This window comes from Harpegnathos saltator, unplaced genomic scaffold (genome assembly GCF_003227715.2).
Source record: "Harpegnathos saltator strain DR-91 unplaced genomic scaffold, Hsal_v8.6 scaffold119, whole genome shotgun sequence".
Classification (NCBI taxonomy): Eukaryota; Metazoa; Arthropoda; class Insecta; order Hymenoptera; family Formicidae; genus Harpegnathos; species Harpegnathos saltator.
Window position 1 is genome coordinate 1,230,161 of NW_020229894.1, and position 26,396 is coordinate 1,256,556.

Below are 26,396 nucleotides of genomic sequence, written 5' to 3' on the forward strand. Positions count from 1 at the left end.
CATAAATTCTCATACTCGAGTCTCGTTATTTGACTGTTTGGATCAATATTTCTTGCGTGAAATAATGTAATACGTACGATATAGGTTGACGAATAATTGAAAATTAATGAAGCTGCAATTATTTATCAAATGACGAATAACTATGAACGCCGGTCTAAATTTTAACTCGGGTATTTCTTTGTTCTTGACAAGTTCCTCAACTATCCGTTCACGGAAACTTCCCGAACGACAAATGATTTGACATACTTGGAAATTTATGACGTCCTGCATCCCGCGTCTTTCGTCCTGCGTTCTGCGTCTCGGCTTCTCGATCCCAGCATCTTAGCTGCTCCATCGTAGCACTGACACCGATACACTGAAAAGTAAAAATTAATATTGCAATATTCGTAACTATTAACTATTAATCGCATGACGAAATAATTATAATCAAGAAAATTACTTTTGCATTAAGTGTTACTACAGTGCCAAAAATAATAATCGTATATGCATATTGCGCTGCTGCTGTTTTTCTCTCGTTAGAATCGACATAGATACGATTCAACGTACTGAATAGCGCGGCACTGGCGAGAGCCTGATGAAGTATTCAAAAGGTTTCGACAAAATGTTTCGATCACTCGCGTGGGATGATAATTAACGTGTGCGCAAGTCCGCGAATTAACGCACGACAATTAACAGATCACTCGCCGGCACGGAACAGACTGAATGCTTGAGCTTACGCGAAGGTAAATATAACAGTCCACGATGTTTCGATAGTTGATGACTGTTGTTACCGCTAGGTCGCTCAAGGGCGGAGCTACGACGCTCGGCCAGTAGTTCAGCGCGGAATGACGCAGCCTCATTGTTTGAGTATGGTCGCGCGGCACGTACTTGCCCGTTGCCGAGTAAACATTACATGTTTCCGCAAAATATTTTGTCGATTCATGGAATACTTGATCGGCTCTTAGCGGCGTCGCGCTAATTGATCTGTAGTTTTATTCCGGGCCGAATCGTATCTGCGTAAATCTCCAAGCGGAATGTTGAACGCGAGTAGCGATATATTATATATTTTCTTATATATAAATATACATTATGCGTACATATAAATTTGCAATATCACTAAAAAGTATGTAACGAGGAGATTATGAAGACAAAAAAATTTATTGTTTTATTCATCCATCGACTATGTTTGCCCGTTATTTTTGGCAGGATTATTTAATATTTGCTTATCGCACATCACCTAGAGTTTTTTGTGTGATTTACACCATTAATACATTGCGATTAAAAATAAAGATCAAGTCACCACATCGAAATTAAGAATAAAAATCAAGTGCAAATAGAGCCCATCAAAATTAAATTATTCTAAAGCTTTTTCTTTAAGAACGATTTAGAATATGAAGAATGTGACCTTAATTTGCAGCAGCAAACTCAAACGAATACGTATAAGAATAAAGTAATAGCCTGAATAATGCCCACCAAGTTTAACAGGGATTTGTCGAGTAAATGTGGAGCCAGCCAGAGTTTCGATTACGATCTACGGTTCGATTTTTATCACCGAACAGGACGAAACCAGTTCAGCCTGTATCGCGCAACAGACAGACACACGTGTACTTTCGCTTTTTTCCTCTTGCGAAACGTGTCCCTCTTTCTGTCTCTCTTTTTTGCGAGAAGCGATACCTGAGCTACTCCGCTTGACCGCGGCTGGCAGCAGGAAAAAGACCCCTCCCGGGCCGAGGCGCCGCGTGGCGATCGTAAGCAGCGCGCGATCGTTAGATCGCTGCATAAATTATCGCGCGGTGACCAAAGTCAACATCCATAAATTGCACGCGGCAAAAAGCGATCGCACGGACGATTTTGCGACCAACGACGACGACGACGACGACGACGACGACGACGGCGGCGGCGGCGGCGAGTGGACGCGAGTGGCGCGCAGTGCTATTACGAGGGGCTTAATTAGAACCGGGACACGATTCTCTCTACCTGCCGAGTAACAAGTGCTAGCCGTATTTCCGGCACGGCACGGCACGGCGGACTCAATTACACCGGCTTACAACCTTTATTTAGCAGGTGTAAGCTGGGCGCCAGGCAGGTCGCCTCGCGACGACACTAATCGTCTGCTCGTACAACTAATCTCCGCCGATCTAGCGACCACCCGATCGACGTAAATCGCTCGTTTACGCACCGTGAGATTTTTGGGCTCGTGTAAAGAATTCGAGAAAGCGAGAAAAACATATGGGTGCCCAGGTGGAATCGTGAGTCCGAGAGAGGTGGAGGAGAAGGAAGAGGGAGAAGACTTTCTTCCCACCGCGTTGGCGTCTCGGTTAAAAAAAGGAAAAGTGTCCGCGAAACTCGCTTTCTCGCAGGATAATTTTGTGTGTTACGAAGAAAAATATTGCGACGATACAAACATGTTTCGATATAGGAGAGAGCGGTTCTACATCGTCGATGGACGTTGTTGGTGCGTTGAAGCGGCAGTTTTCAGATTTCCGTCAGATATTCGCAAAATCAATGGAGAATATGAGAGGATGATATCATGAATAATTTTTTCCCCCCGGACAACGAGATTGTTGCGAATTAATTTTGCAAACACGAGCGCACAGCGTACGCAAACGGATGATGAATAAGCCCGCTCGGCGCTTATCATTCTTCCCCTCCCTTTTTTAATGGGGGTCCTATTGGAACGGGAAGCTCCGATTGATCGACGGGATATTTAACGTCGAAAATGATGAAAGGCAAACAAATGTGTAATAGAATTTGTGCTACGGAAATATCGAGGCCGGTCGAGCTTCCCGCCGTCTGCCGGATCGTCGTGCTTCACCGAGAGACTCGCGAGTTCGGGACAATTCGATTTCGCTGCCGTTCGCGCGAGTCGTAATTCGCGTGAATGCCGACGCATAATCGCGCGCGATATATGAAAACGCTGCTAAGCGAAAAGTTTCGCACGCCGAGTAATTTAATAGGGATAACACGGTAACGCTCTTGAAATTCAGCAATACATCATTCCGCCCAAATTTCTCAAACCCTCGAAAACCCTCGGCTATGCTTCCGTTAACAAAGTTTCGAGAGAGCTTAAATAAATACGATTTTTATTAGTCGTCTCGTGTACATCAGCGCTCGTATGTTTCACGTCCGACACGAAACCGGTACGTTTTGCCGGCGATTTTATAAACGATGAAATTTCCCATATTACTTTCGCAGGTAAATATTTCAAAAAGCATGACGTGATTTGATCGGTTATTTTGCAAAGGTAACATATGTGCGAGCGTACTTCCAACAAAAAAAGAGCAAAACGAAGGTAAAGGTTGCCGCTTACACGGAATAATACCGGGTAACTTTTAAATGCTAATTGTACACTTGTATGCGTGTATGTGTGTGTATAAATATATATATATATATATATATTGCCGAAGGATTATTTTAAATACACCGGAAAAAATAATACAAAGTAGAGAAATATTCCGATATATTTCTTCAAACGTACCAAGTCTTCTCTTTGCTTCCTTTACATTCCAGCACATGTTGCCTCCTCGAAATAAACGATCCAATCGTGCTGCATGGCAAAAAGAGAAGTTGAAAAATGTTGTCCGTTGTAATGGAGGAACAGCATTTTCCTGATCGAATAGCGATCACGCTCGTAAAACAAACGGAGAAACATACCCTCTCTCTCTCTCTCTCTCTCTCTCTCTCTTTCTCTCTCTTTCTCTCTCTCTCTCTCTCTCTCTCTCTCTCTCTCTTTTCCGCCGGAGGAGGGGGCGAAGAGAAACAAAACGAGAACGGCGAATTTCCCGATAAATATCGAGTCGAGAGGGAACGGAGGGGAGAGAGAAAGAGAGCGTCATAGCTAATTCTGCTGCGTCAGCGAGAAAAGAACCTGCGGCATAAATGTCCGTTCCATTAGCGACCACTTTTTAATTAACTGCGATTACAACGCCCTCCTACTTATTTCATCGGCGCGGCTCACGCACGCATATACATACACGGGAACACGCCGAAAATCGAATCATTAACCGCGTTCAGAATGCCGTTCAGATAATCGTCTGATAGATAATTCGTCGTCGATGCGACTTTATTCGCGCGCGTATCTGAAAACTTCTCGCTATAGTATTCTCGATGACCAACAATTGTCACTGTGTGTGCAACAACGGCGAATAGTTTTAAACGTTCTCTCGTGCCCGCGTCGCACCGACGGATCATTGTTATAAATAAATATTTTCACGTGCCACGTTTTATCAGAGAAAGAAAAAGAGATGCGATAATTTTTTCTACGCGAAGAGCATCACCGCTCCGAGTTGCGGCGAATTGTTTGCAATGGGAAAATACGCACCAACGTACCGGCGAGAAAGAGAGAGAGAGAGAGAGAGAGAGAGAGAGAGAGAGAGAGTTCTCGTCACGCGGATAAACTCGAAGCGCGGATAAATTATTGCACAACTTTGTGCGACATATAAGAGCAATCGCATCGCGGTCGCTCGTCGCCGCGTGCACGTCGTGTCAGGTGCGCAAACGACGCTCCAACGCAGAATGCTAAGTATTTTTTTATCGGGGACGCCCTGTGTACGGATACGGTTGCGCATGCATTCGGCGCGTAAAGTTACGGGAATTTAAATTCTCCGCTGTCGCCCTTGTCGATCTGGCCCGCGATACATTCGGACACGGATTTATTAGATGTTTCAACGTGCTCGCCGCTCGTGAGAGTGCGAAGCTCTTGCGTGAACTCGAACCCGATATTAATCCGAAAGAGAGGAAGGAGGAGAAAGAGAAAGAGAGAAAGAGTCTTGACTAAATAAATAAAATTATCGTCTTTAATTAATATCAATGTATAACGTCACTGTTATACTGTATAATATCCTAAAATATCTTTTTCAACTATACTCGGAGAAACACAACGAAAAAAACGCCATGAAAACTGTTTACTTTAATTTAAGCCCGAGACGTCACACACTGAGAGAGAGAGGGGGGGGGGAGAGAGAGAGAAAGTGAGAAAGAGCGAGCCAATGAAGTTTTTAAATTCCCTCGGAGAACATGATGAAATTTCCGCGACATTTTTCGCGAGAGATCGATTTCTTTCGCGCGCGCTTCAAAAATTTCTAGATTAGAATTCTCGGCTCTCCGACGCGTTCCCTGAAGATTACGAAGTATCTTCCTGCATAAATCTTTAAATCTTAAGCAGAGAGAAGAAAAGAAAATTTCTCTGACTGGGGAGTGGCAAGGGCGATTAAAATCGCCGCCGAAGGCCGAGTGCATAAAATTGACTTCCGTGCGATGCGATATTCGAGGCTGGAAGTTTATCATTTATTTACGTCACGTCAATGAAATGCACGCTCGTGTGTTAACGATGATTTATAATAGATAACAGCGACAGTCGCACGAAACGAGCTTCGTTTATAACGATCAGGTCGGTCGAAAGCTGCCATACTTTTCGTCGTTCGTGGGAATACCGGGAAACGATGGTGTTTATCCACGGTAAACTCGTTCCTCTCCCTTTATATATAATATAATGTATAATATAATGTATAATATAATAATAATAATAATATATAATATAATGTATAATATAATGTATAATATAATAATAATAATATAATATAATGTATAATATAATTATAATATAATAATAATAATAATATATAATATAATGTATAGATATATATTCGTCTCTCTTTCTCTCTCCCTATTTCTCGCGATTTTCGAAATATCTCAGCGTTTCCGAAATCCTGTGGACCGTCCCGTCGCCTAGCGAGGCGCCGGCTGCGTTACGGTCGACTGATCTCCAATATCCAACATAGCACCGTAAACACGCCGCGGAGGAGTTACGCCGCGTTTAATTAAACGTCGTATAACGCCAATAACGCGAAACATGCTGCGGATAAGAAGGCTGACCCGTGTAACATTTTCGTAATTCCCGCCGTATTCGCTTAGGACGTCCCGAAATCGACGAGAGATGTTGCTAACGCGACGCGCGCCTTGAAAATTCGGAATTAATTTCCCCTTATCGAGTCGATCGAGTAAAGTCCTCGAGAGAGGAAAACCCGCGCGCGCGGTGTTCTCGCGGTGGGATTTCTGCACATTTCGATGACACCCAATGTCTCTCGCAATTAGTGCCCGAATCCCGGCTAAAAATGCCGCTGTCTAAGTAGAGTCCGCTTTGAATGGAGACGACGTGTCTCATTCGTCGTATCGCTCTTACATTCGTGCGCGCAAAGCGCCCAAGACGTTTCTTTCGCGGAACGAGAATCCCATCGTTCCTCATAGCTGACGACTCGAAACATATCAGCACGCGACGTGCTGATTAGCGACGAAGCTGATACAGCCGCTGCCGTTGGCGAAATAAATTGACACGAACCGCCGAACGAACGATTGAGCGAGCGAAACTTCGATATTCGTTCGCAGTGAATTACCCCGGCGATAGATAATCGTACCATTCGCGCGATCGACGTCTGTAGCAACTTTCTGTGTTTCGTGCAATTTATAATTGGTTCCTCCTTAGCGAAATAATGTAAAGCGGATATAATGGATGAGATTACCATAACTGTAAGCGTTGAGGTTACGATGAAAGTTGAAGGATTTTAGCGAGTCCAAACTTCTGTGAAAGCATCAATAAGTAACAGTACGGTATTACGAAAGAAGCCATTCACATCGAACTTTATCTTACATATAGCGAAGTTTTGATATTTAAAATTTAATTATTAATGTACACACGCGCACACACACACACACACACAACATGTTTTACATATATTAATTATTAATATACACATACATGCACATGTATATATGCATTTAAGGCGTTTAAGGCGATGAGTAAAAAGTTTTACTGAAATAGAAGTTGCGGAAAGATTAGAAGTTACGCGAAATAAGTCCCCTAAGAAATATCCTTCTCACGACTCCTTCAAGGAATAAAGTCTCGCCAGCTTACTCGTTTTCGATAACGCGAGCATCTGATAAAATATAAATATCGCTCGGCCACAGGCAAACTCTAAATCATCGCGGAGAAAGATCTATCGCCGATAAAATGATAAACTGCTCTCTTTAGCCGTTCTTTATTCCGCCCTCTTTCTTCTTCCTTTCTGCTCGAAATACGAATTATATTTTATGTACGGCCACCGCGCACGATGTTAAAAAAAAAAAGGAAAAGAAGAAGAATGTAACTGGGGAAATAAACCCCCGATGCTTGATTTACGATGTTACCCGTGCGCGCGCTCACATACACACATACACACATACATATACACGTACACTCGTAAGCTTTTCTCATTGTTAAACGTCGAGTCGTTCCAACGACTAACGAGAGCCTGTCATTAATGAGTACGTGTTATGTTTCAGGTAAGCCCGCAGCGCGCAGGAATCTATTTCCCGACGCCGTTCGCTGCCCGGTGATTGCCGTGAGGTAAATTCTAATTTCCCCGACGAGCGTCGCGAAGCGGACTCGTCGCGCGCCACCAAGCGCGCGATTCGGAGCACGTAAAGGGGAAACGCATCAAAGTAGAATCTCGATCGTTTCGCGGCTCGAGATCGAGACTTTGAATTTCGCCGACGTGACCGACGCGAAATCCCGCGCCAGCGCGACTTATTAAATAAGTAAAATCGCAGCGCGCGCGGGGGACACTTCTTCGTCGGGCGTTTCGCGAGGAAAGAAGGCGGACAAAGATAGAGGAAAAAGCGAGAGAAAGAGAGAGAGAGAGAGAGAGAGAGAGAGAGAGAGAGAGAGAGAGAAAGAGAAAGAGGAAGAGAGGAAAGGAGAAATCGAACAGCTCGCGCACGTAGATAAAAAGCGAGAGACGGATCGCCGAGAGATGCGGCTAACGTTGGTACCGCCGCCGGCTCTCGGAATTCGAATCAACTATTTCCGAATGATCAGTCGCGGCCGGCGATTGTTAAACGTCGCGGAGTTAATTGGGAGCTCCTCGGTGCAAACTTGGCGAAGATTAACGAACGGTCGGGCCCACATCGGAATTCGAATCACGTAAAAATGGTGTATTTCCTCGGCGGTCGACTTAGCAATTTCCTAGACGATACTACTTTCTCGTGCTGCCGTCGTTCTTTGAGATGAAAACGTTTACTATGCTAATTAGCTGCCATCGCGCTCTACGGTATCGAGTTCATTTACGCGCTACGCGAAACGTCCTAATAAAATCGTCACGCTCGAGGCAACGAGAGCTCGGGTCGCTGAGATAATTCGTCGTCTTCAGCTAGTCCAGTCCATTTTTTAAGCAGCGAAAAATCGGCGAAGAAATGCAAAGAAATGTGTAATCCGCCGAAAACACGTATCGATCAGTTGGTGCGTACTCCGTTCATCTTCATCCCCGCAGTTGCTCTCCTCGATACGAAAGCGGCTAATTAAGTCATACGGATTAGCTTTTAAATAATCGAAAAAAAGAAAGAGAGAGAGAGAGAGAGAGAGAGAGAGAGAGAGAGAGAGAAGGAAAGGGAGGAAACGCGAGAAAAGTATGCAAATTTCCAAGGAAACAGGCTTCCTCTGAGACGGCGCGTGTGCGCGATTCTCTCGAAAAACTCGCATAAAATCGTAAGGTCATGTGGTGCAATATGGAGAGGATGAAATGAGGCCTTTAGATAAACGTTCCTCTAGGTAGCCAGGCGGTGCTATTAAAGCGGCCGCAACGAACGAACGAACGCGATTAAAGCGCGATTTTTCCTTCACGTCCGCTAAGTTATTCCAACTTCGTACGTCGTGTCGAGCCTTCCGACGCGTTTTGATATTCTGACGGCGATACAGTCCGTTCTAGTTGTGTGATTTATGACCGGCGGTTCCTTAATTTACGTTCCTACGCGATAAGCGAGCAACGCCCATTGGCCGAATCGCGTATCCACGCGTGTATGCACGCGCGCGTCACGGCGAATCGAGGGATAAAAAAATATCCCTCCGATTTCGGGGATTTCGCTCTTCTCCCTCCCTCTCTCTCTCTCTCTCTCTCGCTCTCTGCCCCTCGCGGAAAAAAGGAAACACAACGACGAACGGGGGCGGGAAGACACAGCCCGCGGCGTGACGTGAATCGTCCCGTCGGAAATGAGCGGCCGCGCGTTAACGAAAATTCCTCGCTGTCGGAATAAATGTAGCGCCCTCGCGATATCGAGAACCCTCCGACGAAGTGCCGTTCGTCGGACGTGGGATCCTTGGCAACGCGCGCGGACGTAATTCCGCACGTCCGAGTATCGGCCGGTTTAACGACAGCAAACGCGCGCACGTGAACACGTTATATGAGCAAAGAACAATTTAGCGCTATCGGTTAAATCTCCCGGTCGAGCCAAGACTCGAACTCGGCCGAGAGGTCAATCGTTTCGCTGTCGTTAAACGGGAGATCGGCGCTACTGCAGATAAAACGCGTGCGCTGCAAAGTGAAAAAAAAAAAGTATCTACAGCCGGAATTCGCGTGCAGGATTGCGATACTTGCACCTCGGTGAATTCCAGAACGCACCCGGTTTCCGATATGAGAAACCGTTTTTTAATATTTTAATATTTTCAATATTGTTTCTGACACGTTCGCTGCTCATCGGATTTTCATTATCCGCGCTGCATGCTGGCAAATAATTTCATACAACATTTCTACCGGCCACCGCAACAAAACAACGACAAACTTGCACCACCGCGGACAATTTGAATTTTACTCGAGTCCCGATCTCGCGTCGCAAACAAACGTTTGCGACCACTGGTGACTTGGTACCGTCGCATTTAAACGCTCACCGTGACGCGAGTTCGCAGCATCGTAAAAACTCGGGTCCGAGACGTGCGCGGTAATCGCGTGTTGATATTGTTATCGCGTTAATATCGCAGAAAAATTGTTTCTCAGCTTACAACAATTCTTCACGGGGAAACTCCCCAGAGATATTACGCGCGCTCTCAAACGTATCGAGATGAAAATATCACGACTTCCCTGCCATCGGCTGCTCCTCTCCCCCTCGAAGAAACACTTCACAAACTGTCACAGCTGCAATTTTAACTCCTGATCCGCCGATTCTCCGGCCGCGTGCATCGGACTTTGAGCGATCTCGGGAGAGAGAAAGAGAATAAGAGCCGAGAGACGACACTTCGGTTCCGTTTCCGTCGCGCGCCAAACGACACGCGCGCTATAATTCATTCGCGCGAGACCGTTGCTCGATTTGCAACGTCGATTTACGACGAACGATAAGAGCGCATAATTAATAGCCATCGCGCAAAATCCGCGGCGCACGCGAGCGCGGAGGGAGGAGAACGCCGCGCGGGGTGGAATCAACAATGGGGCGCGCATTTTCCGCGGCAGAGCGGCGCTGCGTGTGCTGGCAGCGCTCGCGGGCGGCTTGCACGCGCGCTTGCACCGCTGCATTATTAAAGAATCAGATGCATCGTCGACCCGGCGATAATTGCCGGCCATTACCGCCGAGTGCGAAGTGCGAATAAATCAGCCGCGACTCGTCGGCCGGCCGATAAGGAAGCCGCGCGCCGCAGCGCGACACGTCGTCTTCGGGCGAGGGAGCTCGCGAGTCGCGCGAGCTCCCTCCTGGGCCACCTCCTGGGGAAGGTGAGTCGGCGAAATCCCCGCCCGCGCCCGCGACTCGGCTCGGCCCGATCGTTAGACCGGATTATTCGAAAGCCGAGCGTTCACGATCCGACACCCCTCGGCCGGACGAGTGTGATGAATCGGTTTAACGTGACTTACGGAATGCCGCGAATATAACCGCCCGCCGCGGCCGCGCTTGATGTTATCGAGAGTAATTAAAGTATCAACCGTGCGCGTCTCGCGATAATTATGGGAGTAATAAATCCGCGCGCGTTGATTCGCTGACGTCCTCCGACTCGGGAGAAGTTGCTCCATCAATGCGCGAGGGATTAGCGATGCTGAAGCGATTTTCGCGTCGCTTGGCATTTCATCGTGTTTTTATGTGTGTGTGTGTGTGTGTGTATGTTTGTGAAGTCTATGTATAACATTTTGTCAAATATTAGTCCTTTATCATAGAGATTCTGTGATCCTTGTTGAATTTTTCTCGGCTTTCGAAGATCAGAAATTCATCCTTTTGTCAGCGATTCTTGATCGATAAGTGACATCTCTTAGATTATCACGTCGGATTTAATAAACAAGTGACGAAGTTTCGACCGCTAAATCACGCTCAGCTCGTCGCCGAGTCGCACAGCCGCTGTATTTTCACGAGATCGGACTTCCGCCGATTTTCTGGTGACATTTTAAAAATGCAAAGTAAGAATTCTCAAGAGAGACGCACTGGATTGCAATTGATCGTCGAACTCTCGCGGGAGGGCGAAAACGAGAGCGAGAGAGAGAGAGAGAGAGAGAGAGAGAGAGAGAGAGAGAGAGAGAGAGAGAGAGAGAGAGAGAGAAAGAGAAAGAGAAAGAGAGAGTACAGGTTGTTATCGTCGATTCGGTCGTTGTCGACTATTTCGCGGCGAGAGATTTACCGGTTTGTGGCGAGTGCATTCGGCGAGAGAGTGTGCATCCGCGTCGCGCGCTCGCACGCCGTCGCTCTGAAGAATAAATTGAGGAAGTTCTCGTATCGCGCATGGGACCGCATTGAAATTCCACGCTTATCGCGTACGCGCGTTTCTAAGGATCGTTTTTCGCGCTCGCTCCGCCGCGCCGAGCGCGCGAACGTCCGCTTAACAGGGCGCCGTCGTCGTCGTTGTTGCGAAAATAATTTCCACGTTCGACAATCGCTCCCGCCTCCTCCGTTCGCGAACGAACGCGTTGAAGAACAACGCCCTCGGGGGGGGGGGGGAGAGTAAAGTAAGGAGCGCTTCGGGGTTTCGGGGTGGCGCCAGACAAGGGAATGACTCGAAGCTCGGTTCGCTGAGCACTCCCGCGCGTCGAAGGAATTATTAAAGTCGCGCGATTCTCGCGTGCCGAGAAATCTGTTCGCGAGGGGGGGGGGCGATCGCGCGATTGCTTCCTCTCGTTCGTGTTGTGCTCGCCTTCATCCCCGCGCGAGAGACCGGCGATAAGATGAAAAAGTTAAACGGCATGAGAAACGAAGGCCGACCGGTATACGCCGCGCTCGTTTGGACACGCGCGGCACTTATTAATTTTTACAACCGGCAATTCCCACGGTGGAATTGTTCATTTTTGGAGCGGCAATCGAAATCTCTCTTGACGTTTCCCGGCGGCGGCGGCGGCGGCGGCGGCGGCGGCGACGGCGGCAACGGCGACCCCCGTCGTGTGCACACAAGTTGTATCACCAGTTTCGTGTGCGTTTAACGGCGGATGCAGTCGCAGTGTACTCCATTGCGAGCTAAATTGAGAAACTTCTTGCATTAGGTATAACACAGCCGTGCGCAAGGATCTTGGCGTTTGAACGAGATCGAGCCCGTGTCGTGCACGATTGCGTGTCTCTCTCTCTCCCTCCCTCTCGCCGTTCTCCGTGTGTATGTGTGTCACAATTATAATCGATTCGAACGTTACCTTTGTGCACCGACCGGCGGTGCCGAGTGTGCGTAATCAAGGATCCACGGGGCGGATTATACGTGAAATCCGGATTTCACGGCTACAGGGATCGAAAGTTACGACCGAAGACGGCATCCCGTCGCGATAAATAAGCTCTCGCAATCGAGCAGAGCCACAAGAGCGGACACGATATGTTAATAAGTGAGCACAGTGTACATATATAAGAGAAATCCTTTGGCAAATCGAGAATTCGATGCGCTTCCGCGAGCTTCCGCTTTGGCGAGACCGAGATCGATAGGAAGAGGGCAAATGAGGAAATCTCGCGTTTCGCGCGCTTTGCCGACTGCGAGTGCTACACAGCGTCGATAATATAACGCGACCGCAAATATTTAACCCTTTCATTTTGTTTCCTGTGCGGAAACGCACATATCCCGGCGAAATTTACAATCTCCCGTTGACGTTTTATTGATTGGGGCTGATTGTTACTCGTATTATTGCTCGAACAATGGTAAATTACCATTTTTATTGATAAGTAAACAAATCAGTTTGTGGAAAAATCGATCGCTATTGAAAACTGGAATACTCTCGCGAAGAGGTAAATTCACGGGTGAAAGGTCAAAGCACCTCGCTGCCCGAGGGTCAACGAGTCACGCTAATTCGACATGAATGTGTATTTCTGATGGCGCGCGAACGGTGCGTCGCGATTTATCCGCACGATCGTCGAGTGCGCGCCCGCATCGAGAGAAAGAGGAGAACATCGTCGCACTGCATCGGCATCGGCACTTCCTTAAGCGCGGCTTACAGCGCGATTTTTAACGCGCGGCAGATAGCGGCGGTGTGCTCAACGGGGTGTTGCGTCGCCGCTGTATCAACATATTGAATCGCTAATTAATAGTGCAGCAGCAAGTATCGCAGCGCGCCCGTGCAATAATTATGCCGCATGTAAGCGTAATTATTAATTACCCGGTGCCGTTTACCGTCACGAATTATTAATTGATATTAATTGCGAAATTTACACGCGATTGCACCGAAGACTTTTTTTTATTCCAGCATAAATTATCTATATGCGCTATATCATAATTCGCGCGCATGCGCGCGCAGCGAAACGCATTTCTAAAGATTCGGGATTTTTGTCCATCGAGCGGCGTCGAAATACTCGCACGCGGCGATTGTATCCATTTCCTACCTCTCGGGAATCAAGGAGCTCTCTCTTCGCACGTTCCGAGCTCCCGAGACACTGCGATTGTTCTTCGCGGCTCGCGACGATTACACACGATAAGGCAACGGCTCATTATTATACGTCCGTCGACGTGTAATACGACAGCTTTATCGCTGCCAATTCCTTGGGAGCGCACTCGAGCTTATCGTGACGTTTCGAGCAATTGGGGGGAAGCGGGCGGGGAGGGTCCGGCGGGGTCTGACGCTTAGCTGCCAGCCGCAGCGGCCGGACGATTAATTATCGGAGGCGAACGCGAGCGCGCGGTGACGTAAAAACAGACGGCGGATTTGCGGTTCTCTCTTATTATTTAAGTGTTCTGACGATTGTCGTCTGCTCGACGGTTCGTCCGTGTCGCGAGCTCGCGAATGTGCAAAACCCACCGTCTCCCTCGTTCTCTCTCTTTTCCTCACACACACACACACACACACACACACACACACACACACACCGCGATGGCGTCGATAGTCCTTGACTTGATTTAATGCCTCGCGTTTGACATTCGTCCGAATCGCTCGATTACACGGGACATCTGTCCCGGTGAAGTAAACTAATTACCGTAAAATGAAATTGCGCGCGGAAACACCGACGTTCGAGATCGCGTCGAGGTCGTATTTCAAGGTGATCGTCTCTGTCTCCAAGACACAGCTCAAGGAGCGAGGACCAGGAAACGTGTGTCTCGAGGAGAATAATCGAAAAAGAAGGATCGCAAAACGTGCTTGCCCCGAATTCCCGCTGTCTCTGTCCGTGCGATCCTCCCCGACGAGGGCAAGAGATCTCTCTCTCTCTCTCTCTCTCTCTCTCTCTCTCTCTCTCTCTCTCTCTCTCTCTCTCTCTCTCTCGTATTTTCTCGCTCGACGGAATCGATCGGCGCCGAAGAACAGCGGCATTAACGACGCTAAACGGGCCGTTTATCAATTACCAGCTATCTCGCCGGCGATTATTATCAGCGGAGCCGCAAACACAGCGACGGAACGGCGCGCGGGAACGATATCTGGCCGGAGACCTGAGACACGCGATGCCGTGTCCGGACGATAATTATTAACATCGCGGGCTCGCGTCACGAGATTGCGGGCGTCGCGTCGTAACTACGTCGACGGCGACGGCAGCGTGATGTACACGTCGCAGACGACGTCGGCGAATTCCGAGGAGTGCCATTAAGGCTTCAGGCTCCAGTGAAAATGATGGTTGACCGTATAAATTACACGTTCGATTTTCGTAACGCCAGCCGCCCGGAATTCACGAGGACGACCATAAATTTCCGACGTTAGAACGCTCGCTCTCTCTCTCTCTCGCGTGCGCGCGCGCGCGCGCGGTTTTGTAGCGGAGCGGAGCGGAGTAGGGCAGAACGGGGCGAACGGGCAGCCGCCGCCACCGACGGTGGCGGCAGCGGCGGCGGTCCAGTTTGTCCCGTAATTTGTAATCGTCCAATTCTGCCGTGTGCCATCTTGCGGAACCCACCAATCCGTGACCCTCGTCTTGACGTTAATTTAAAACCTTGTCGTCGCCGGCCGCCGATCTCCCGATCGAAAAAGCTCCCGAGTATTATTAACGGGTGGCGGCGCGGCAGTTCGCCCGAAGCGCTCGCCGACGTTCGGCGATTTTTTCTCCGCAATTACGCCGCCGCCTACGCCGCTTATTAAATTACGGCGGCATTTTTTCCTCTCTCTCTCTCTCTCTCTCTCTCTCTCTCTCTCTCTCTCTCTCTTTTTACTTACTGTCCTTTATATATTTTCGCATTTTTACCACTGTGACTGTTAATACTGTGAAAATCGCTTCGTCGACGTACGTGAGATGTGCACAATCATGACATTCACGACGACGCCTCGACTCGATATGATTCTGATTGAAACTTCATGGATACTTAAGCGCGCCGTCTCACTCCGCGGATGCGCGACGCTGATTCCGAAGTTCGAGAGAAAGAGAGAGGGAACGAGAGCGTTTTGGGGATCTGTCAACTTCGTACGCAGACTCCGCGAATGATTGAAGAGCCGAAAGCTCGTTTGGCCCCGGAGTCGAGTTTCTCCGCGCTGAATACGACAACGAGTTCATTCACCGTGATTCTACGGCTCGGCGATCTTCGAGTCGACGCGCAATCGGTTCTCATTCGAAAATGGCCAAGACGCTAATATCTCATACGCTATTACTGCGAATGCTATTCGTGGGCCGACGCGTTCCGCGACCACGACTGTATGCGTCCAGAATTATCAATCGCCGATCTCTCTCGCGTAACGTCTTTGTAGGACGAATAATCGTGATTTCACTTAAGAGCGTCGTGGAAACAGATAATAATGCGTATTATCCATTGTTATTAATATAAATGTATATACAGCTCACAACCAAACAAACGACAACTCGGTTGCCATCCACCTCTCGCTTGTTCTCTCTTCTTCCTTTTTTCCGAGTGTTCTCTAACGACTCGGTCTTTGAACGCACTTTGCTCTCGCATCGTGCAGTCGCGCGAAATTCGAACGTCTCGCTAATTTTCTTACGAAGTTTGATCAAAAAGTAACGAGACGTACTTCAGTGTGTTCGGCGATTGTTTGCGTTGCGAAATGTCGGATCAGAGAATTTGTCTGAAATTTTGTGTTATTTTATCCAACAGTTCTTGGCGAAGCACAACACCGTTGTAATGCCGCAACCATTTTATTCTCCAGACATAGCCCCCTGTGACTTTTTCCTATTTCCCAAACTCAAAAGGACACTCAAAGGACAACGTTTTTCAACAATAGATGAGATAAAGGCGAAATCGCAGATCCGGCTCAAGACGACACCTAACGAGGCGTTCCACCAGTATTTCTCAAACTGGAAACTACGTTGGTATAAGTGTATAATATCACAGGGGGACTACTTTGAAGGAGATGGGATAAACATTGAAGATTAAATAAATATTTTCCGAGAAAATTAAAGATTCTGCCTTACTTTTTGATCAAACCTCGTACATCTTCGTGAATAAAACGCTGCTTTGTGAATAATGGTGGTACAAGACGTTTCCGTTCAGCCTGATGCGATCTACGCCTGCACGCGACCGGCACTGCGCTTTAATACGGACACCCGGTACATGGTATTTTAGTCGTAATCCGGGATTCATGTAGCGTCGAATATACATCTCACAAAGAGGTTTTCTGCAGCGACTGTAACTTGTGTCGCGATACCGTAGGCAGAGATCAACGGTGTAAAAGCCGATAATATCCTCACTTGGTGCTCGCGCAGTTACCGTCCTGCTCGCGTCTATTTCGAAAACTAATGGAGAATCCGTATCCGACCGGATTCCATCAGCTGCCAGCGTTTGATAGCTTTACCGCCGAACTATCCGCTGCTGTTAATATACAATGTGTCTGAAATATTTAACGATACGGTAGAATCGTTAATCACTTTTTACGCAATCGCTGGCCATCGAGAACGGATATACGTACAAGACGACGGAAGAGCAGCGCTAATTAAATTACGGCGCTTCTCAGTTATATAAAAAAATAACTGTAGCCTCTTCCCTTTCTCTCTCTCTCTCTCTCTCTCTCTCTCTCTCTTCTCTCTCTCTCTCTCTCTCTCTCTCTCTCTCTCTCTCTCTCTCTCTCTCTCTCTCTGTCTCTCTCGATCGTTTTCTGTCGAACGAGCTCGCGATTGCGCGACGCGAAACAGAATGTGAAACCACCAGCTTTACAAGCGGCGCTCCGGTATTGCGAGTTGCGAATTCGTCAGCTCGTCGCAGCAAATAACGCGACTTTTAGCGGAGCTTTGCTTCGCTTACATCGATTCGTCTGTCCGAATGCCTAACGATCCTTCTGTCTATAGTACTCGAGAGCATTGCGCGCGAATGATTGAAGAGTCACATGCTGAAAGTGCTGGAAGAAGAGTCTCGTGAAGAGGAGAAGCGGACACAAGCAATTTTCGCGCGCGCGCGTGTGTGTGTGTGTGTGTGTGTGTGTGGGATGTCAAAGCGACATACAGCGAACGGCGACAAACGGCGGATATTGTTATCATAATTATTAGGGTGGCATAGGAGGGGAAGGGGTGCGAAGAAGCACACGAAGAAAGGAGCATCTCGCGCGATATAAGAGATTTTGTTGCGAAACGGGTAGCACTCGCCATTAATAAAGGTTTAATAAAGATGAGCTTATGAAAATTTATGACGCGCGATCCTATTGGCCACGGTAATTTAAACGTGACGATTTGTTTTATTCATGAGCGATCGTTTAAAATACTTCTGACGTGCGGGTGCTCGGTTAAATAAGAAGCGGAATATTTCATGCCGGCGCGAGCTGCGGCATAAATTGAAAATTAACGAAGAAGCGAAAGAGCCGTAGAGAAGGCAAATTCATGAAACAGGCCGTTCGCCACGGGAATTGTGCAGCGACATTCGGCGAGTTTGCGATTCGTGTCGGATTTTTCTCCGACGTCATTTTTTCTTCCCCTCCCCTCCCCCCCCCTAACAAATAGAGTTAACAAAAAGAGAAGGACCTTTACAAGATTCGTTTTCAGCCGTCGTCTTTGGCCAATAATATCGCACTTTTATTGATAATCACGTATCGGGAAAATACGGTCACTCTGACAGCGGTGCTCTGACAGCGCGGGAATACATTATTTAAAAAAATGGCCTGATACTAACAATGTACAAACGTTAAAGGATCTATGGTAATGATCTTCTGAAAATGACTAAAATTGCGAAAAAATCAAGAGAACCTCTACGGATTTTGCCGTTCAAAAATTCACCGAGATGAAAGCGCGACTTTCTTGCATCCATTGATTGCACACGCTTTATGCAACAACCGACTAGTAAACACTCCCGACACTTGCTTCTTTTTCTGTCTTTAAGTAAAAAAATATCTCAGTGCTGTGACATTTTCATATGCGAAACACCCAGCAAAACGGCGTTCGTTTCGCGCTCGTATGTCGATTTTTCGCCGGGTTATGACCGCGCGCGCGGAGAGTTCGGACGTTTTCAAAGACAGCGATCGACGGCGCGTGCTTAGCTACATTGTAGTGCGCTCGCACCTTTGACACCTCTCCCTCCTGCCGGCGGGGCGCCACATTGTAGTCGGGTCGCGGTCCCCGTCAAACGATTCGCCGCGATCGACGCGATATTTTTGCGCGGAATTTTGCGCGGACACGCGGCGAATTGCACGCGAAAGCAGAGACCATCTCGCCTCCGACGGGCGTTCGTTTCTCCGCATCGTCGGTTAATTCAGCGCCGCATTTATCACCGGAAAATCCATCGCCGGCTTGGAAATGACAAGCGCGATTTTATAATTCGGATTCGAGCGGACCGGGAGAAAGAGGGGGATGAAATCGGTAGCGCGGCTCTCGAGCGCGTTTTCCACTGTTCGTAAGCTTCACGTTTGTTACGGCCCATACGAGTGAATTATAGTTTCATGTTTATTTATAGTTTCATATAGAATGAGCCGTTATATACACGTTCCTCAATGCTTTTATCGCAATATGCTTTTATTATGTGCGGATGCGCGAATAATTATTACTCATCGCGCAACAATGTATTAATGTGTATTTTCTCTGCATTCTGTTCATTTCGTGAAAGAAAAATAGGACATAATACAAAGTCCTGCAGCCGGGCGCGACCGTAAAATTTCGAATTCATCACGAAATGCATTAAATGATATTAGCAAAGAGACAACATTTGCACGACGAGATCCCGATTGAATGTAAATGTAATCGTTAATTGTATCTTTTGCCGCATAGTATACGGGGGAAGAGGGATAACGCGTGCGAGAGAGAACGACGTATAAAAATATCATCGTCGCATCATTTCCCGGGCGTGTTCACTCGCTCGTGTTTGCCCAGCGATACACGATAAACACGCAGTGAACACACCCTTTCCTGAATAAAATACCGCGTGCTCTTACCGACAGTGCGATAAACTATTCAAAGTCGGGCTCATGATATCGCGAAATCACCGGCGCTAAATGCGCCTCTTAAACAGCCGATAAACAGCACTCTGACAGACGCTTATCGCCGACCGACCGTTTAATAATATGTTGTTTCATGGAATTGATTGTGCAATTGAGGAACAATCTTCGGCGGCGGCGATATACCGGTAGTAACGCGTAATTAAAACAATTTTAATTAAACGCGGTCCGTCTGCGCACGCGAGCGCGCGCGCGTTCACTCGATATTCGCGGATCGAGCAGTTAAGATCTTTTTTCAGCGGTGGTCACCGTTGCGGTTAACGCGCGCGCAAAAGCGCTTACAACGCGCTCGTTATGATCCGGCGTTATCAGTTCAACGATAATGCCCGGTTATTCCACCTGTTAATTGGGTCATCAAGACCCAAGTGTTTCTCCCGGGAGAAATGTTGAAATCCATTAACGTGCCGCCGATGAAATTTTCGCGCTTTTCTTTCTTTTTTTCGCTCCCTCCCCCCTCCCTCCCTCCTCTTTGCCCCTCTCTTTTTTTCGCAACGATGGCGATGGAGCTATCTCTACCGTGCGTTATTCTCGTCGGTGACTCGTCATTTTCAATTCCCGCGTGCTCTCGCAGGACGAAACGAACGTTCTAATTTTTTTTTTTTTTTTCACCGAGCACGCGCGAAAATAATTTTGCCCGCATTTCTCCTGAGAGACTCTCGCCCGATAAAAATCGCCATCTCAATCGACCATCATTGTCAATTGTATCCCGTTACATCGCGCCGCATCGTAGGGGACGCTCTGATTAAATTCTGCGTTCATACATACGTTCGGAAATTGATGGTCGGTAGAGGCGGCGGGGTAGAGGGGGGAGGTGGGCGCGAAAAAGAGGGATGAACAATGGCTGCGAATCGTCCTGGTATGTTTCTAGTCTATTTTTATGTCTATTTTTACGTTTGCGCACATGTGCATCAAATTTCTCGTCTGCCCGTTAATTTTCATCAAGTAATTAATAGATATTTCAACAGAGGGGGATTTGTTGGAAATTGCACTCGATGTATCGCGCGATAAAACTAAACGTTACACGCATTCGGCACACACACACACATATACGCGCATGCGCGCGAAACAAAATGATCAACTAATTACCGTGCGTGTGTATTCTCGACAGTATTTGTTTCCACTGATAATAAATGCTCATTTTTACTCGCGCCTGTTCCCCAACCCAACGGTGTTTGTCGCGATCCGTTATTTGCGAAAGCCGATGTTTCGATTTGCAAGCGTAATATCATGCGTGTGGTACCTCCGTATCGCTCCGTGCGCTCCGGCGGACTGCCGTAAATTTATTTATACTTTGCCGAAAATACTTTCGAATGAATTATTCTACTACTACATTATCTTAATCACGGGACGTGCGCGTGCCCGCGCGTACATTGTACAACCCGCGTTGTATCGTGAATCACTCGGCGCGTTATCTTAATCTACGCGACGCCACGCGACTAGAGATCAACAGATACAGAACTCGCGTATACTCATCGGGAATAAACGTACACGCTAATAATAGAGCACTGAGAAATAAAAGAAACCGAACGCGAGCGAAAATAGAAACGTGCAGGAGTGCGAGCCGCGGTGATACGTCAGCTTGCTATATCAGCGTAGATATCCGCCGGGGTCCATCGCATCAAGAGGGAAAGAGGAAGATCCTGATCCACCTGATGAAGATCCGTGCGCGAAAAAGAGTGAGTTGATCGGTCGGGTGGTCGGCCAACCGGACATTCGTCCGTTCGTCAAAGTGCCCGGAGAGATTCTCGCTCGGAGTATCTTCGTCTTTATTTCCTGAGCGGCGTGTACAGTCCTTTTCGCGAGAGAGCGTTTCCTTTGACAGCCGTAATTACGTTTGCAGTCGAAACAAGTACGATCGATTACCGAGCCGAAAGGTTATGCGCTCGGCGCGCAAGCTCTTCCTCCTGCCACGTAGGATCTCTGTTTCCCCCCTCCCCCTCTCTCTCTCTCTCTCTCTTTCTGTCTCTCTCGAGGTCCGTAGGTCGCGTTCATAAAGAGTAACTCTCATATTATCCATAAATGTGTAAGAATGAAAACTTTAGACATATTTATATAACATATGAAGAGTAGAAAAATTTTGTTTATTAACAGATACTAATATAAATATGTGTCCATTTAAATTTTAAACGCGTTTTTCTCCAAATTTTATTGTTCAACTTTTTGCAATGATTTCTCCGAAACTGAGCTTCGTATCGATTTGAAATTTTAAAGCAGTAATATTTGTTCATCTGGCTTTCAGATGAACCATAGACAATTACGTCAAAATGTTTCATTTCGAGATATTAATTTTTTTATTGTAAAAGAACTGAAAAATTTGGATTTTTTCCTAATAATAGCTGCCATTTTATTAATTTTGTTCGATTTTTTTTTTGTAGTGGTTCACCGGATAATGATAAGCCTCCTCAAGATTTCTAGCTAAAATTCGCTCTGACCATCGAGAGCCGAGATATTACTGCAAGAACGACAACTTGAAAAAAAAAGGAGAGTATATTTCCGCTATATATATCGTATATTTATATGAGTATTTATTAATAAACAAAATTTTTCTACTCTTCATATGTACTCTTGTATAAATACACCTAAAATTTTCATTCTTGCACATTTATTCAGTTCGTCACAAAATATTATCAAAAACAAGCACGATTTTTCAGCAATCTGACCCTTAAGGGGGGAATTACATGCGAAGGGCTATTTTTACGAATTTTTTTAACAGAAACGATAAGATCAGAGGATTTAAAATTTTCGGTATTCATTAATGTTCAAGGTATAAAATAAAATCTTTAAAAAATCATTTAATCTTCAAAAAAACGAGAATTAACTTGTTTTAATAAAAAAAAAAAAAATCACCATTTAACCGAGTAAGAGACGAGAGTCGGTGTTGAGGCGGTGTACTTCGCCATCGGGAATTCGCGACGTATTGCTCGCGCGTCTTGTGCGCCATTAGTAATTAATCCCGGTTGTGTTAATTTTCCAAAGGGTACGTCGAGGAACGGCGCAGTGTCAAGTACGACGAGACATGCGGGAGAACGCGACGGCGTCTCGTGTTTCGCGCGCCCGCCCGCGGCGGTGAGGTAACACGCACTACGTCGCGCAACGTTGTCGAGAGCAGCGCCGGAAACACACGATGCCTGTGGAAAATTCGCAAAACCGCGAGGAGAGTGCGAGGTCTCGCGGCTGAAATTTGCGAAACGGGAAACGGTCGACTCGCAAACGCGACCCCTTCGCGCGTCTCCTTGCCATGCGCCACGGTTAGCCCCCGATAATATCGTTCGGGGCAAAGAATGAGAGAGAAGGCGGGAAGGGGGGAGAATTTTGATATTAACAATGTACGTACTCTCTCCATTAGTGCGATACGTCATCATGAGATATGTGCGCCACGTAGGTGGGCAACGAAATTACAAAAGGTAGCGCGATCTTGCAATTCAAGCGGCGTTATTGGGAACAATTCCGCACACGGGGGAATGTAATTTCGTGTTAGGGCGCGGCTGAAATAAACACCGTGTGATAGTGTGGCGAAAGGAAGTCAGAAGTTGCAGGATAAGATGCGGGGGACGAGAGCCCGCGCGCGCGCGGAAAGACGTGGGTAGAGACGCCGCGAGGCGAGAAAGGGATCGTTTGAGCACATCTGGCAAGGTACCGTATGAAAAGGACGTGCGCTCGCATAGGGTGCGAGGGAGAGAAAATAAAAATAGCGGAGTTAGTGGGTCGGGAGGGGGGGGGGAGATGATAAAAGTGCGATAGCGGAGCGGATGGTATTTCTTCCCTCTGCTCATAAAGAGAAAAAAGAAAGTCCGCACTCTTCTCACCCGCGCGAGCCGGTTACCGGCGAGCGAACGAGCGGAAGCGCGCACCTCTCGCCGCGGTCTTCGCGGCGTTCGGTCGCGCGGCGTGTTTCAAGCCGCGCGTGCTTTTCAGGCGCAACGCTAAGTCGCATAATTCGCCCGCTAATTCACACGCAATTATATCCGATGCGATGCAGATTTGCACGGGGCATCGGCGGCGCTGCTCGCTCGCAAACACACACGTCGGAATAGTTTCGAAAACCCGATTTCGCGGTTTGCCGCCCCGAAATTCGCGTTCAACTGACACGCCGGATCATCGGAAGTAAAGCGGGGGAGCTCCCGCGCGCCGGTTTTTCTCGCTGGTTTTCGCGGTAACGCGATCTCGCCGGATTGCGCCGCGATTGGCTCACCGTCGATCACGTATGATCCGTTAATGTAATAACGCGAAGTTGGGCTCGGGCCGCGTACGCTCTCGGATTTCGAGCGTATTCGAATTGATACGGGGTGACGAGTTCTCTCTCTCTCTCTCTCTCTCTCTTTCCCTCTCTCTTTCCCTCTCTCCCTGTCCCTCTCCACAGCCATTCGCGGCTATGATCCGCGAACTGATCCGTCGACGTCGTTCGACGGCTCGTCCCGCCGACTTGCGGACTCCGCCGGCGGATCTTGTGCCGCCGATTTTTCCGATCGCGAAGCCGAGAATTCTGATCTCGCGCGCCGATCAAATCCGTTTGAACACGACTCGCCCTCGTCCTCCGCCGCCGAACTCTATCTGAGTCTCGCGCGTGCAATATATCGCGTTGCGCGTGTAACGCAACGGTTACGTCGATTGGACTCGCCGATCGCGCCGTTGTACAACCATGCCAATTAAACAGGACACCGTCCAATCGCGATCACGTTACGTAGCAGTCGGACCAGCCGATCTCTCCTGATCGCAATTAGGTTGCATTCCGTAATCCCTTAAAAGGCCCTTAATCCGCCGCTGTGGGATGATTCGAAACTCGAGTATCGCGCAACCCGAAGTCGCGGTTGTGCGACCAGTCGCCATCGCTACAAGGTGACACTTCACGCGACTGAACGCGCACTTGTCGTCGTTATAGCGACGCTGTTATTGCGATTCTTCGCGCGCGGCCATTCACCGTCCTTGTGTGTTCTGCTCTTGGCGGCTAACTTCGTGTCTCTCTTTTTTCCGCCTCTCCCCTTCCCTCTCTTTCTCTCTCACGCTTTCTCTCTTTCTCTCGTTCGCTTTCTCTACCTCTTTCCGGCGATACGAGGAGAGACGGGCTGAAATTGGATCAGAGGGGGGATTCCGGGGAATGGACCGCGTCTCGAGGGCCTATCGACTCTCTTTTACTTCCGCTCGACTTCACTCGATGGCCGGCCATCGTTGGCGGGCACGTTGCCGTATATAAGTGGTTTAAGTAGACGACTGCGCCAACAGGTCGCTGGTGAGGCTGAGGCTTTTCAGCGTGCCTAAGACAACAAAGTCTGCCGCCGTGAGCCACAGTTGCGAGTCCTCTGCGATAGATTAATTATTTTCACGCCGGGCGGTAGCGGAAAACGGTGAGGCAGCTGCGTATATATGTACGCTTTCATTGTCACGGCGGGGTCAAATCCGACCGCGAATGTTTTACAAAGCGAAGCGGCGCGGACGGCACCCCGGGCGCGAGATTCGCGAGAGCGCGACCCTCCCGCTTGTTTTTTCGGAAAATACGCTCGCGTATAACCGTCGAAATTCCGCGCGTCTGTCCGTACACATAAATTCGCGGCTTCGATTAGATTCGCTTGTACACCCGAGTAAGGTGTAAGCGAGTGGGAGCGACAGAGACGGCCTTTCACTTTCGAACCCTGACGAGTGGAATCGGGACGCTGTGGTGCGGCACAAACGGCGAAATTTCTGCTTTCTCGTTGTCGAGCGTGGCGACCTTTGAAGAAGAGGGATCTTTCGAGGCGAAAGTGTGACGCGTTTCATTCTTCCGCGACGCATCTCACATACGTACACCATCGGAATTATCAAAGCGAATTTCGATAAAAAAACACGTACGCCATAGCGAGTCGGGATGCGTTAATTCGATTGGACGCAACAACGACGAGATTTGCACTTTCTTATTCTTATTCGTCTGGATTTTTGCGTCGGCTCAATTCCACGCATTTCCACTCGCTCGAAGCGTCTCCGTCGCTTGTTCCTTTCCAGTTTCGGGCTACCGCGAATTATTACGCGCTGTTAATACGCGCCTCAAAGTGGCCGATCGTACAGTCAGTGGCCGCGCGCGAGCATAATTGCGGCGAATGAACTAACCAGCAAATTAGTCGACTGACAAGCGCTGGGTAATAGATGCACGAGGAAACCGAAACCGGATGATTCATGCCTGATTGGACAGCGCGAGACGCTTCGTTGCCCGGCCGCAACAATAGACTGCATAATTCTGTCAAATGAGATGCGCCACGCTTGAATGGATCCGATGCTCTCGTTTTGACAAAGTGCACGTCACGGCTGCCGGTGTTCTTGGCAAGATACCGGCGATCGATGCGGGCTCATTTGCCGTTGACGAAATCTTGATTGGCCTATTCACGGCGCGAGCGTCACGCGTCTTTCGTCGCTCGACGGTCGCTCGCCTTCGCCTTCGTAAAGACGAAACGCGCGCAGTTTCGATTTTTCGTTATCGAGACGTTTAAATCGACACGCGGATATGGACTACGGCGGCGACATTTCGGAGAGAGCACACTCGGCGACTACGCTGCACACACGTTCCCCTCGGGGCGTGCTCGATAAAGAAGGAAATGTTCAAACACGTTTTCCTTGCTGGGCGATTCGTGTGAAAAAAAACGACCGCGCGAAATTTTCTGAGTGATAAAAGGATAATTATGAAAATGTATGGCCCGTCTCTCTCTCTCTCTCTCTCTCTCTCTCTTTCTTTTATTAGCGATACTCGGCGGCGCGCGGTCGCGAGGACCGCGCAAAAATTCACGAGAGAGGAATTACCTCGCCGTGACGCGACGGAAAATGCATCGCGGAAGGCGTGCCGTTCTGGCGAGCCGGGCAAAAACAACGGGAAAGTCTGAGAAGTAAGAGAAAGAGAAAGAGCGGACGGACGAGCACGCGAGAGCGAGAGCGAGAGAGCCT

The 26,396-nt window shown here is 48.2% G+C and overlaps 1 protein-coding gene across 10 annotated transcripts in view; it reads left to right on the top strand.

Annotated features, from left to right (window-relative positions):
* The window catches only part of LOC105187725 (nephrin), a 294,355-nt gene that overhangs the window by 161,284 nt on the left and 106,675 nt on the right, over window positions 1-26,396 (top strand). The gene's annotated exons all lie outside the window — the stretch shown is intronic.